The following is a 15,091-nucleotide window of genomic DNA, read 5'->3' on the forward strand; positions in this document are numbered from 1 at the left end:
TTCCAAGGTCCAGCTTCAGTTCCTTGTCTCCTCCCACCAAAAAAACAAAACAAAAGAAAACAAAACAACAAGAAAAGCAGAAAATGAAGCAAGGACAACCTGTCCACAGCAACTTTAACATTTAAGGAATGATGATACCAGTTAAAACAAGAAAGTCTGACAACAGCATCATGGATCACTAGAGAGTATTACTGAAGTAAAATGGTGTTTTGGCTTTAGATAATGCTGGATTATCGAAAAGCAACAATCTCTGATACAGACTTCTTGTTTTCTCAAATTCTTCTTGGTTGGTTTCAAAATCCAGGTAGGATTCCTGTAGTACCTCTGGCTTGTCCAAGCGTGGCTGACCAAGAGCTAACTCATAGATGGCACAGGCTCTCTCGACATCTCTGAGAATTGTCTCTAACTCAGCAAATTTGATCCATGAGATTCAATTTTCTGGTGCAAACTCCAGGAACTTTTGATAAAGGTTCCCGCACTGGTCAAATTCTAAATGCTGAGGATTGAATTCAATGTAGCCTCAAAAACGATTTGTTTTTGGAACTCTTGCCAATAGAGGTTCCCAAAGCTCTTCTGGCAAAAGGGAGATTTTTCTGTCTTATTTCAAACTGGGCATACAGTAGCCATGTTTTTAGCAAACGCAAACTTTTTGTGAGGAATCAGTTTTAGGCAAGCTTGATAAACCTGTCTGGATCCTTGGTCTCCAACTCTTCAAAGTGTGTAATTGATCCAGAGGTATATGTACTGCTTCCAGTGTCTCTTCTCTTAGATCGGAGGCATGTTGGCAATAGCCTTTTCATATACCTCTCGAACAGTATCTGGTTCCTGGGCATGTCGTTGCAGCAATCAAAAATAATCAAACCAGGCATTGTAATTGTGGGGGGACTGACCTTTATCTACTCTTCATACTGGAATTTCCGTTTACTCACAATGATGTCTTCAATATCACTCCTATCCCCACAATTCTTTTCAAAGACTGTAATTTTTAAAGAGCTCTAGGGCGGCCTGCTTTGAAATTCTGTCCACGAAATATTTATTGATCACTTGTGTCCATTCAAATTCTTTCTGAATTTCTTCAAACCTTGCAAAGGCCACATAGAGATGTGCTCCTCTCCAAAGAAGTCTATAGCACTTTCATATACTTTCTTTGCATGACCTAAGGAGCCATGTTTTTCTTCACAGCTAGCATATTTGATTCACTTCTTAACCTCAGAGTTCACTAGGACAAATCTTTGGTAAATGCTGCCTGCCAGATCCACCTCTTTATATCTCAGTTCAAAGTTGATATCACAGTGCCAGGCTTGCTCCTCGGGCTGCCATTCTATCAGCGTTCACAGACTTGGGGGCCTCCAGAACATTCCTCAACATCTCTTCCATAGAAGAGTATTTGTGTCAGAAGTGCCCGACCCGTGGAAGCATTGTTATGGCCCTATCCCAAACATTTCGGGCATCATAGACTTGTCTTCATGTCCATTTCTGCATATCATAGCCACAGGATGATATTTCAGTGGCTGACATTCAAAACCCGCTTGTGTATGGAGCGGGCTCTTTGAATTTCTTTCAGTCTGTTTTCTCATTGGGCATATTTGATCCAGTTACTCATCACGGTTCTATTCCTCCTTATATTATCCTCAAAAATATTTCTTTTCCTCAGTATGTAATCATTGAATTCTTCTGAATCTGTGATCTTCTCTAGCTCTCTTTTTTTAGCTTCCCTTAAAAGCTGTTCTGCTGTGATCTGTATTTCAGCAGGGGCTTTATTTTTCACCTTGGCCACTTTGGGAATCCACTGCTTTCAGGCTAAGGCAGAGGCTGCCTTGCTTATTTGGATGGTCCCTGCACCTCTTCAGAGCTGACTCCAATCCCTCCTTTAATTTTCCTGGGGCTGCCTTGACTCAATCAAGAAATGGAAGTAAAATGGTCTCTTTCCCAGAGATTAAGAATGCCAAGGTATAGGGAAGAGTATCCCTCAGCCTGCTTTAGATCCAGATCTGCCTCCCTGACAGCAAATTGCTGGGACTTCCCCTGACAAGTGAACTTCAGTCCTGATTGGTGGATACCTAAGGAGGAGATGGGATAAGTTCACACCTTCCCTTTGTGGGGGAGGGTTGTAAACTGACATTCCAACAGCCTCTAGCAATGTGGGCTAAGGAAACACTTCCGGATTTCTCTAAGTTTCTCTTTTGTAAGCCAGGTCACTCCAAACTTTTTTAGAATGCTTTTTAATATACAACAAAAATGTAAACGTTTCCGATCTTCACTATGTCCACAAGTCTTATCTTCCCAAGACGCATACTAGAATGTTAGTTCACACAGCAGACTTGGGGAACATGTGCCTCTGTAGAATAAAAAAATGACAAATCCTAGGATGCTCAGCTAAGTCACAGAGTTGGCTTTAAGCCACTAGAGCAGTCTCTGGCTTTTCAAGTCCTCAAATGTTTCAAGTCCACAACATTTCCACTGGCATCTTCATACTCCTCCTCAGTTTCAAGTTGCCACCATTCAGAAGCCTTCTGCAGTTTCAATTTGGCCTACAAAGAGACAATAGCTTCAATCTGGGTCACATTAGCAAAGTGGGCTGTATTTGGAATGCCCAAGCATCTCATACCGTAAGCATGACTCCTCTCTGCAAAATGCCACTGGAAGGTCATGGGTCCTCAGTAGGTGCAGTTGCCACAGATCTCACAGTTATAGTTGATGTTGACACCATGCAGCTTATACAACCAATAGGGAATGGGTTTGTGATTCCACCACAGGGGCAGGTTTTTAGGATTGTAGATAATCTCATTCTCTTTGTCTTCACTTTCACTCTCAATGATCTGCTTCTCTTCCTCCTCTTTAGTCTCCTGTGCGTGCCTGTTTGCACTGCACATTTTCCTGAGTGAGATGCAGCTGTTCCCCAGGAATCTCTACATATTCATATATTTGAGCGTCAAGGAAAGCAGTGTCTTTATTCCTCTCAGTGTCCCTCTTGGTTCCCTTTGATTTGAGATTCTTGGCAAACAGAGAGGAGGCCAGGGATTCCAGGGACTTGCCCTTAGTGCATGCCTCTGCGCTCGCTGTTCATTGTGTCTTCACCTTTCAGTCCTAAGGCCAAGAGGGCAGTTTTCAGTCTGTCCAGACCCAAGGAGGCCAGCTCTTCTCAGGAGGAAAATGGCGAGAGGTCAAGATGTGCTCCAGCATGGGTCAGTGCACTGCTTGTGTCTTTCACCAGCCTTGGGAAGGTACCATTGTCCCACTTTTCAAATTCATTCTGAATCTTCCCAAACAGTTGCTTCTGGTCTTGTAGGGGCTTCACCCTGTCTGTGTAGTCCTGGAGGTACTCAAGCAGCATCTTCAGGTACCTCTTGTACTCTGCATTCTTCCTTTCCTTGGGAATATCAAATTGGTCAAAGATAGACAGGTAGGCGATATAATCCAGTTACTCAGATGCTTTCAAGTTAACGTACTTAAGGTAGCAGTCATAAAGATGTAGATAAAGGTCACATCCTTCTTCATCTGTGAACTCTACCCAATTTTGTGCCTTTTCTCTAGGATTTTCTCTGGCTTTCAGGAGGTCCTCAAATTCCACTGACTGGCACACAGATCTCATTTGGGTGCTTCTAGTGAAATTCTTTGATCTGTTTGAATCTATTATAGAATTCTGCAAATTCATTTGGTCCTGAAATAGCACTGAGCTCCTCCTTACTTAACCCCTCTTGTTATCATGCAAATCTCTCAGATTCCCTCTGACTTTCATATATGTGTCCTGCATAGTGCAAGTGGGATGGTCTGAGTTGATCTGGTCCTGGAGCATGGACTTATTAAAGAGCATCTGCTTAGCCATGACGTCCATGAGTAGCTTCTTCTCTTCTCTTCATGGTAGTGCCTCTGCTGCTTGAGGAAGGTCTCCATCTTGCCCCTGCCACCTCCACCTGTCACCCTAAACTTTGAAGAGAGAAAGGATAAGTAAGAGAACTAGTAGTGTGGAAATAGCTCAGGTTGGCTTCTGATAAGAGCGGAGAGTCCAAGCCTTGAGAAGGGGTTGCAATGGAATGGCATTCCACAGCGTTAATAGGTCAGGAAGGGTTTCTCTCTTTTTCTTAAAGTAAATATTTTCCATTCATTTATTGTTACACAGTATATGCTTCTATAGGGGATGGGGGTGGGGCAAACAATCTGCAAACACTGCTAATGAAGCCTAATGAAAATGTGGTCTTTGAAGGAAAATAAAAACTCAGGTAACAAATACCCAAATGTGTATTATTGGTTGAACAATTTCATTTCCAAAGATCACAAGAGTCCTCTCCTGAAACAGTGATAAGTAGAACATTTTGTTAAAATTACAAAAGATGTGGTATACAGAATCACACTAAATGTGTTAAATAGCATGATATTTACAAAACAGGCCATTTCATGAGTTCCAAATTCTGTTGATAGAACATTATGAAGAAAACATTAAAAAACACGGACTTAGAAAGCTCTTACTACAAATATTAACAAAAGAAACAGGATTAGTAACTAGTCCACAATAGTAGTTGAGCACACAGTCCACATTGGGGTATGAAATCTATCAAAATCTCTTTAAATCAATTGCTCGGGAGTCTTCAGAGAGAGGCAGCATTTCTATCCAGATGGCAGTGGAGTACAATTTTTTTTTTCAAAATAAAGATGTCTTGCTCTTTTTCTGACGTGTCAGAGCTCCATTGGAACTTTAGAAACGTTTAACTAAAATATCTCTCCCTTTTGCCAATAAACACTATTTGCTCATAGTTGTATTTTTGGTTTACATCTGTAACAGAAACAGGTTCTAGTCCTGCCCAAGGGTCCTCGAGCATTGAAGGTTTGAGATAGTTTTCCAGATGATTAGATACTCTTTTTCTCTTTGCCACACGCTGAAGCAAATGATGTAGATGCGCTGGGTGAACCCTGGAGTGGCCTGGTCGGCGGGCCCGGGAAGAAGCTGGAGACCGAGGCAGGGGAGCGGGGTCGCTGGGCTGGGCGCGGGGCCCAAAGGGCGGCGTCTGATGTGGGTTCCTGTAGCTGTCCCGCAGTGAGGGCGGCTTTGGGCAGGGAAGCCACTGGCAGCTCGGGGAGCTATGGAAGTCGCCTCCTCGGCAGCCCCAGGAGCCCGGACTGGGCCCCCAAAAAGGGCGGGGGGAAACCTCAGTGGGTGCATGTGGGCACAGGACTGCGGGCGCCAAGGGTGGGAGCGGGGAATGCATCGGCTAGAGGCACTGCCGCCAGAGAGCGAAAGCCAGGAAGGGTTTCTCTCTAACCTAGCAGAAGAGATGCCCTTTGAAATTAGAAGGGAATATTACAAATTAATATTGATAATGAAAGGACATAACATTAACGCTAATTTTCCTCAAGGAAACAGGACAAATCCTGAATGAGTTTCACCAGTCAAATCCTTGACATTTCTTTTTTATTATTATTATTTTTTCTTTTTTTCTTTTTTTTTTAAATTTTATTTGTCAGGACAAAGAAAAAAAGGTGGGCCTTGAGTAAGTGAAAGAGTAAAAAAGTAAAAGTGTAATATTTAGCACTTTTATAAGTTAGGGATCATTATATCTGAATTGAATTTTTTCTCTGCACCATAAGGTTCATGGTAAGATTATATTATAGACAGTGGCACTACATTTAGAGTGGATGAAATAACATTCAAGTCCAGAGAAAGAGGAAAGGTAGGAAAGTGTCAAACAGGTCTGTTGTTTGTTTTTTTTTTTTAATACGCTTAAGTTCCCTATTAGTAGTTCTTCCCATTCTAAGGAGATACTATATTATTTCTGGGTAACCCACGGTCCCAACTTGAGTCGTAAAACCCGGAGTTTGTATGAGAAGTGATGAAACTAAGTCTAGGATCTAGTCACCAAGCCCAGGCTTAGGCTCATACCTGGATATGGTTTTTCAGCATTAAAAATTCTTCTTGCAGTCCCTTGTTTTAAGGTCCCTTTGGAATCATAAAAAGGGTGCTAGGCTCAAAAGGTTCCAGACAGGAGGTTCTGCTTTAAGTAATCTTGAAAAAAAAAAAACGCCCCAAAGCAGACTCCCCCGTATGTCCATAGTCAGGGAAGTATGTGCTTGAATTCTAAGTAGTTTTCCTCTTCTTGGCAGATGGCCTCTCAAATACATCTCTTACCCCAGCTGCTTTTTGCTTGAAGAACTTGGTATTTTGGACACTCTCTTGACCCCAGTATGAATCAAAGGAAGTGGTATCTTGATCCACAAGGTGGGTGTACTTGGTTCTGCCCGACCGTCCAAAGTTTTTGACCTGCAGAACTTTGGGAAGAATAGTCTTATTGAAATGATCCTCCAGGGTGGGAGCACTGAAATTTCTCTTGTATACTTCTTCATCTTTATCCATGAAGAAAGCACCCCGATGATAGTACTTCTGCAAGAACTTGTATTTGCCCTTAACAGCTTTGTTGGTAATGACTTTGCCATTTGCTCGGAGATCAGCTCGTCTTTCCTCTTCAGTCAGGTTTCGCATACGTTCTATCTCTGCTTTCTCCTTCTCGATCGCTTCTCGATCCTCTCTGTCCCGTTTGATCCTTTTTAGCTCCCGAACTTTCCATGCCTCATATTCCTCCTCATTGTTCTCGTCATCTGTATTGAGTGCATCTAAGGCAGCGAGGGAACGTTTGTTTTCCTCCACTTCCTTCTTTGTCTCCTCTTCCACAATCTTTAGTGTATACTTGCGCCTCTCCTCAGCCAGATATTTTGCTTCCTGTTCCAACTCCTTGCATTTCAGTGCTTCTGCCTCACGCTCTTGAAGTGTGACCCGATCCTTCTTTCGAATAAAGACTGGCTTGAGGCGGGGTTCCATTTCATCCTCACTGTTGTCTGTATATTCTTCATACTCAGACTCTGATTCTGATTCCTCACCAGAATGCCCTTCATCCTCCACTTCCATGACTTCCATTTCCTCATTTTTCCTCTCCTGTGCTCGCTGACTCATCACGCCACGCCGCCACTCAATTTCCTCCTCATCAATTTCTTCCTTCTCTTCCTCACTATTGTCCTCTCGCTCCGTTCGCCTCGCATCTCCTTCTACTTCAGAATCGCTTTCTCCCACTACTTCAGGCTCTACTATTTTTCTGTGCCGGGTCAACCTTTCTTCAACATTTTCATTGATGCGGTTCTGCAAACGCCGAAGCCGGGGATCACCAGGTGAATCTTCTTCCTGTTCCTCAGGTTCTGCTTCTTGTTGGTTAGCTTTCTTGATGAACTGAAATTCTTCATACTCCTCATCTGAGGACTCCATAGGAGCATAGTCTGGCCTCTTCCCAGATACATAACGTTTCACCTTCACTTTCTCCATTGAAATTTCCCCTTTCTCATTGCGAACGGGGACGGCCCCAGCCGTGGAATAAACTGGGGGCTGCTTCATGAGGGCGCTGGTGATAGACATGATAGCAATAGCGGCAGCGGCTGCCTTCCCAGAACCTGAGATGAAGAACAAGCCTTGACCTTTCTGAATGATAAGAGACGTGAAGGAAAGGTTCTTTTATATTGCTTGTGAGAGAGGTGTGAACTCTACGAAAGGTTGGCACCTTTCAGATGGTTGTAAGGGCTTCTTCTTCCATGAGATCAGTTAGAGTGTTCTTAGGATATTATAACTGATCTCCATCTCTATTTCTCTTTTTATTATCAACAACTGTATTAGATTAATGATTTACTCTACAATCACAAACTAAGCTTTCTCTTCAGCCTGGACCTAATCTCAAGGCCTTGCAGGCCTCAGGAAGAAGCTCTTTCCTGGGGGCCAATTAAAGGGTGTCGTGGAATACAGTGGCCTAAAAATGCAAGTGGGTCAGTTGACCTCCTGGTCCTAAACACAGTGAAAAGAAATTAGTCCTCTTCTCCCCTGTTTCCCCCAACCCCTACCCTCTTCCACGATTCAACAGCAGTAAAAATCCATAATTGAAAGCCCATAAATGAAATTATTGCTTACCTAGCATTTCCTAAACCTACAAGAGAATTGAGCCAGTTTATTTGAACTTTCTTTTTAATGTTGGGGTTATTTAAATTTCTGTGGAAGGTCTTCCTCTTCTCATGGGAAGCAAATTTTCTTTTTACTGCTGTCATGGACTTGAATTCAGCTAACCAGAGAACAGAGTTGATTTTTCTGTTTTGGAAGGGAGGGCTTCTGGGGTGGGTGGTTTCCTACCCACCTTCCACTCATCTTCAGTGTTCTCCTCCAGCTGGGATTGGCCCTGGGAAGAGGTAGTTGACTAGAGAAAATGCTTCTTGACACTTAGAATGAGGTCAAAAGGTTAGATAAGTGATGAAATCCCTGATAGCATCACAATAACCAAGGCTTCTCAGTTAAGTTGGTACCATCTAATATATCTATCCATATATCTATATAGATAGACATATCTATATAGATATATGGATGCATATGTCAGTCTGTGTCTGTACGTATTAATTGGATCGGGTAGTTTTATTAGGAAATGCTGTCTTTGCTCTAGAAATGTCTCTTTCTTCCTCTTTGTACGTTGATAGGAATTCATGGGCATGAAAGTGGGTAAGAATGAAAGCTGATGTTCTTAAGTCCTTGGGTCCTCCTGAAAGATCTTGAAACTGTCTTTCTTCTTGTGTTGATGAGTATCCCTAAACAGTAGCATAGACCAAAGTTTGCAGTAAAGGGCTACGTTCTAAGTCCCTCTTTTCCTCCCCACCCCACAACATGTTGGAGGTGGATTAATATATCTAATCAATCTCTGAACCTTTCAAAAAACCCCCACCATTCAAAGGTTGTCAAACTGTAATAGTAATCTGAATTGGAAAATCTTTCCTATTCATTAATAGGCCTATTAAGTCACATGGAGCCTGTGATGGGAGGATTTTGCTTAATGGATGGAGCAGGAAGAGACAGAACTAGGGCAGAGCTGTGAGAGGCAGTTAGTCTTGAGAACAGTTGGAACTAGGAAGGATGCAGGCTCCTGGGTAGCATGAGTCACTTTATAATTGTGTATGATTTAGTTTAAGAGCCTGCTTTTGATGAGTATAATGGACCTGGTTTGGGGGAAGGGTTGGGGATGGTGTTGTCCTCTGCATTGTTATTGTGTATAGATTTTTGTTGTTGTGATGGATTTGGGTCTGAATAAATGTTTAGTTTTTGCCTTCCTGCGCAGAGTGTGATATTTCAGAATTCTGAATTGTGCCATGATATTCACTGCTGCCATTGGTGCTGTGAATATTGCATTGGCGCTACAAAAATTTATTGATCATAGGGTTCATATTGTCATAATGATGGCTGTGAATTTCTGACTTTACCACAAAGGATGAAAGGGTGTTTCTCTGTAGGAGCAATCCAAACTTGTCTAGGATTCTTTGGCCTAACTTCTATTTTGTCTCTGTTTTAGAAATAAACTTTCCACCTATAGCAAACAGACTCTTCCCTGCCAGCATCTAGAAGCTTCGCAGAGGGAGGGTCTCTTGTTGGCACACTATCTTTTTTAGCAAATGTCAGGAATCTTTAACTATTGCTTTCTGTTCTTATTTGGGTTCTCCTCAAAATAGCCTTCTAAGGACACACACGCACATGCGCACCCAGACGCACACACAGGCTTTTTGCATCCCAAGTTCATTTCTATCCTGGCTCATTTGTTTATCATTTTCAATTCTCTTTTGGCCAGGGCCATCACTGAGAGGGATTACATTTATTACTTCGTTTCCTCCATGCGTTACTGAATCCAATTGCTTCTGGCAACTCCTCTGTGACTGGGTGTCCTCTTGAAGATCTATAAAGGAAGATGAAGCATATCTTCTAGCCTGTTAAAATGGAGCATAGAAAACCTCTTTTCAGGATGAAATACACTTCAATAGGTGATGTAGTGTTGGGATCCACTGACTCCCTCGTCAGTTTAGAATAGATGCAGCATGGTATGCTGCTTAATAACGTATCTTTTACACTTAAATAGCATCAAATATTACCCAGTACCCTTTGCATTTGGAAAAACCATGCAGTTATTTAGAATTCCTTGTACCACATCTTCTGACCATCAGGTGAGATGCCTTGTGTTAGTTCTCCATAAAAGTCTTTTAGATAAATGTTTATTTGGTGTACAGACTACATGGCCAGCCCATCTGAATTGTACTCTTTGCATTATGTTGGGTCACCCTATTAAACTTTTCAAAGGCTTGTGTGTCACTTTCTTGAGTGGCATTAGCAATTCTGATTTTCTCTTGGGCCCCGAGCTAAGCCTTATACCAGCTGTTTTAGGAATTTGTCCCTAGTTCTGAGGGGGGCAGCTGTCTTCTGGCTGCTGTGAGATTTAATGGCTGGCAGTTTTGGGGGTACAATCAAAGTGGGAGGAGGGCTGGGATAACAGGGAGATGGCAGTGACTTTTCTTACTGGGTAGCAGCTGTGAAGTATTACTTCAGTATTGGCATCTCTGAGATCAGAATGGATTTCAAGGTTGCTACAGGATGTTCTTCTACACACAGAAAACACCCATTCTTGGCCTGTAACAGGGCTTCATGGCTAGAGTGAGCTGAGAGCCTTCAAGGTGGGGCAGGCCTCCTAGAGTTACACAAGACAGTCATGACTCTTTCTTTCTGTTCCTTTATTTCTGGCAGGGTAAGAAGTCTATAGCTATGCGTGGAGCCATTGTGAGTATGTGTGAAGTTGCCTTGGTGGCAATAACCCTTGGCCAATTAAAAGAAGCCCTCAAAGAAATTCAAGAGCTGAAATATGGTTAGGTCAATGCCTTGTCAAATGGCTGGAGCAACCAGAGTATTTCTGGCTTCCCTTTTGAGCTTGTTATTCCTACTCAATTCTTGCTAGTTCTCCAGTCAAGGATCCAAGGTCCCTCCTCCTATCCCTCAACATTCTTTTTGGTTTTGTGATCTCATCAGTGGGGGTTCCTACATACAGTCAAGATAGATCCAAGCCCATATATAAACATTCTCCTCTCTGGACTCCTTAAGAGCTTGGTCATCTTACTACCTTAGCAAACTTCAATATTCTTTGTACCTTCTGGTCCATTTGAGGGCCAACTGACAATTCTCCATCCAATCCAGTCAGCATCTATTAAGTATATATTATGTCCTAGGAACTGTGCTAAGTGCTGGGGATGTAATTAATTAAAAAAAATAACAATCGCTGCCCTCAAGGAGCTTAGGTTCTAAAGGGTGAGATACTACATGAAGGAACCAAGAGAGCAGAAAAGGGAAGAGCTAGAGGGCATCTTGTTCTAGAGAACTGAAACCAGTAACACATCAAATGAAAAGTGAAATAAGCAGAGAGTCTAGTTCCTGCCTTCTATAAAGGAAGGCATTGGGAGGACTTTAGTACTCCATCCTTTAGCCTTCCAATCAGAGAGGAGAGGAGGTTGAGGGAAGTGGTGTCAATCAAGGCTTGAGTTAGCAGTGTAGTGATGAGTTTAGACATGAGCTCATCCTTAGAGGTTCATCTTATTCCATGGAATTCAAACCAGGCAGAGCAGCAGATGAAAAATGGCTTAATACCCTGCACTTTGATTTTTGGAATTTATATGCTAATGTTTTCTGGGAGCATCAGAGTTTCAGAAAAGTTCCTCAAGACTACTTGCTAAAGTGGATTAGATTCACTTATTTGGAAGGGCAGAACCAGATCTCAGGTTAGAGCAATTAAGGTCATGTGCTGATGCCCAACAAGTGGATCTGTCTTTAAACCTTTGGAGATTAAAGTTTCTCTATTCAAGGAGAAGGAGTAAAGTTGGCAAGAAAGCTGAGCTCAGGTTAAGTGAACTGGCTCTAAAATCTTCTCCCTGAAACTTGAGCACTTAAAAATAAGTGATACTAGCTGACCTTGGAACTTAGGATAAGGGAAAGTAGCAAGGAAAGTGCTAGAGTGATTTGTTGGGAAACATCTCCATGTGGGCTCTTAACTCTCAGGAGGTCCAAATGAAAACTAGCATTAAGATGTCTGGTGAGTCATGGAGACTCCATTGGCATGACAAAACTCAAGGTTTCTCAGCCTCCCCACAGATGGTCATGTAATATTCTGGACAAACAACTAATAAGTCCTCTCTGGGTTTCTTTAATCTCTTCTATTATGATCAGGTTGTCTCTGTAAGAATCACCTCATCCACCTTGGAATACAGGTTCTACTCACTTGTGTTAGAGACTCTCTTAGGATAAGTTAAGAAGTAGAGCTGAAGGATGCAATGCCTTGGAAGCAGCTCATTCCTTTGGTTCTTTCTGAGTTCAATTTGCATCTGTCCTCCATCTCCTCAAGAGTTGATAGAATTATTATGCCTATGAATGCTTCCTCTCCCAGGAGTTGTTAGTAAACCCTATAAATGACTTTTGTCCTTGAATACTGAGAGGTCCTAATTCTCTAATGGAAAAGTAATTATCTTTAGATGGACACTATCCTCTTCATGTTTTAATTAGAGAATTGTCAGGATTAGTTTTTGATGCTGGGTCTGGGGCCATCATCATTCAATCCCATGTCTTTGGGGTCATGAACCAGTGAAGCAGAGAGAATACAAGGATCTTTTAGCCCAGAAAAATCCAAAGGGCCTTGATTATATTCTAAGCAGTGATTTCAACGGAAGTATCCAAAGACCTTTTCTTACTGACTGACTTCATGTTTGTATGAAGGTCACAGGCTTATCTTGGCAGAGCATCCCATAGTTGCCTGCAGTTGCCTGTTTCCTACACACAAGTCATCAGGTCATATATACTCGATGTTGGTATTCTACTTGGACAAAATAACTTCATCTTGGATGAGAAGTTAAACCCATTAACTGTGTACTGGAGAGTTAGTGCTGGAATTGGGTATAGAGTGGGGTGTATGGATGAGGAAAAAGTCAGTATGGGGTAGAGGAAAAAGAAAAGAATGGTTTTTTTCACACTCTCTTCTATAGAACATGTTACAGGTGAGGTCTGTGATCCCACTGGGCTCCTGAGAACTCGGTAGATGGGAAGATTGTTGTGGTAAGAGACAGAAAAAAGACAATTAATGGGATTCAAAGGATATGGAGAGCAGTTGCTAAAGATATTGAGGAGGGGAAAGAATCTGGTACATTAATTTTTAAAAATACAAGGACTGGGATGTTACCAATCATTAGACTGGTAACTTTTCCTAGGGATCAACAGAAACAGTAAGGTACCTTACCCAAAGTAACAAGGTATACATCTAGCTACTTCGAAAAAGGAAATTTATAGTTTTATATTGTATCCTCTCCTATGTTGTGCTGTGTACGTAGAAATATTCTTTTTTTCTCTTTCTCATTTTGTATTAAAGTTCAAAATGAATTTAAAAATTTACCTAAAAGGAATGAAAATAAAATGCCCAAAGAGAAAAAAGAAAACAAAATAGTGTCTAGTGAATAATGAGTATCTATCACTGTGGGGACTCAGTCTAAATGCTATAGATACCAAGATCCAAGGCACCTAGAGCTGTCTATGGTAGCCATTAAAAGTAATGGCATGATCTCATTACCTAACTCTGAGATGAAGAAAATATGACATAGGACATAAAAAGATGATGCCCTTGATTCCGTCATAAGACAGAGAGGGATTAAGCCATGAGGACCTGGATCCTTGGAAATACATTATTTATCTCTGTATTCTAGAGAAGACTGTTGAATTAGTGAAACTGGGTGATGGGCACCTATGTTCCTGGGGAAATTTTCAATTGGAGCTCTTAATACTTATTCCAAGTTTTTGGTATACTTTGCAGTACGAATAGGTATGTGGATACACACATCGTTCTCCCCAGTACACTTGGATAGTATCCTAGATGAACAGTTTGTAGCTTAATCTCACTTCCAGCTTTTGTTCTGATGATATGGAGGTTTCAGAATTTGTATCTATTGTTGGATGTGTTTGGCTTCTCTTCTAGAACCTGGGGGCCCCAAAGGGATCTAGGAGTCTAATGCTTTTTTTGTCCAAAGCATGGGATGGTAGACCTAACCTCCACCCTTGTTCAAAAAACACAGAGCTTTGGGAAAATGGTTCTGTCTCCATTCTTGACATCTTAATTATTGAGTGCCTAGAGTTTCAGCTGGCATTTGCCAATTGTTTCCTAGAGCTCCACATGAAGTAACAGGAGGTATGTTTAATGCTGATACTTACAGTAGGATAAACCAAACTTTATATAAACGGCAATACAAAATGAATAACATAACCCATGGGGAGGAGAGTATATCTGGACTGACTGTGGGAAGTTAGAGCACCATGTTCATGGCTAGCCAAATAACAGAGACAGAAAATATTTTTCCCTTTCTAGAGATAAAGCTTATTGAAGGCTTTTAGATAATTTGAAAGCTCATTTCTTAAAACTATGTTTCACAATTCAAGTAGGGGGAAATTTCTGACAAGCATGTCTAAAGTGACTTGGTTTAGCTTCTTTATTCTGAAATTTCTGACAAGGCATCTGAAGAGAAGCTTCTTTCGTTGATAGCAGAGATATATTGGGCAAGTAGTCATGGAACTTGTATTTATTTCTCTTGGTGAAGAACCAAGAGAAAAATGTGTCAGAGACAAAGAGAAGTAGGCTAGAGGAAAACTGTGTATTAGGGATCCTTAGGACACATTCTGGAACAGTATAACTCCAGAACCATATTTGAGAAGTAATCTCACTGGATTCATAGGAATTTATACACAGTGTTTGTCCTAATTTTGGTTGTCATGAATTGGCAATTACTTTTCTTCTAGTGTAAGAAAGCATGGTCATATTCCCTCAAAGGTGTGGGTTTGTTTCCCTCTTACTCAAGACAGAAAATTCTGAGGCCAACTTTTCCAAAGTTTCATTTTTCCTGACAGGCTCCATCTGTGTCCAACAGAACATGTTAGGAAAATGTTGATTTTCTTTTATCTTTTGAATTTAAGTCTAAAATGAATTTAAAATTGCCTTAAAAGGCATGAAAATAAAATACCCAAAGAGAAAAAAGCAAATAGTGAATAGTGAATAATGAGGATGTATGACTGTGGGGACTCAGCTTCAATGCTATAGATACCAAGATCCAAAGCACTTAGAGCTGTCTATGGTAGCCATGAAAAGTAATGGCATGCTCTCATTCCCAAACTTTGAGAAGTGAAGGGAGGAAGAGATTCTCTGATGGAATAGAATGTTCTCCTTTGCTTTGGCATTTCTCAAAGACAGCT

General features: G+C 41.5%; 3 pseudogenes; all 3 read right to left on the bottom strand.

Annotated features, from left to right (window-relative positions):
- Positions 1-178: 178 nt before the first annotated feature.
- LOC140502170 (crooked neck-like protein 1) lies at positions 179-2,294 on the bottom strand (annotated as a pseudogene).
- Positions 2,295-2,403: 109 nt separating this feature from the next.
- On the bottom strand, positions 2,404-3,894 carry LOC140498070 (splicing factor 3A subunit 3-like; annotated as a pseudogene).
- A 2,128-nt stretch (positions 3,895-6,022) lies between these two features.
- LOC140498071 (microfibrillar-associated protein 1 pseudogene) lies at positions 6,023-7,393 on the bottom strand (annotated as a pseudogene).
- Between the last annotated feature and the right edge of the window lie 7,698 nt (positions 7,394-15,091).

Source organism: Notamacropus eugenii, chromosome 4 (assembly GCF_028372415.1).
Source record: "Notamacropus eugenii isolate mMacEug1 chromosome 4, mMacEug1.pri_v2, whole genome shotgun sequence".
Classification (NCBI taxonomy): Eukaryota; Metazoa; Chordata; class Mammalia; order Diprotodontia; family Macropodidae; genus Notamacropus; species Notamacropus eugenii.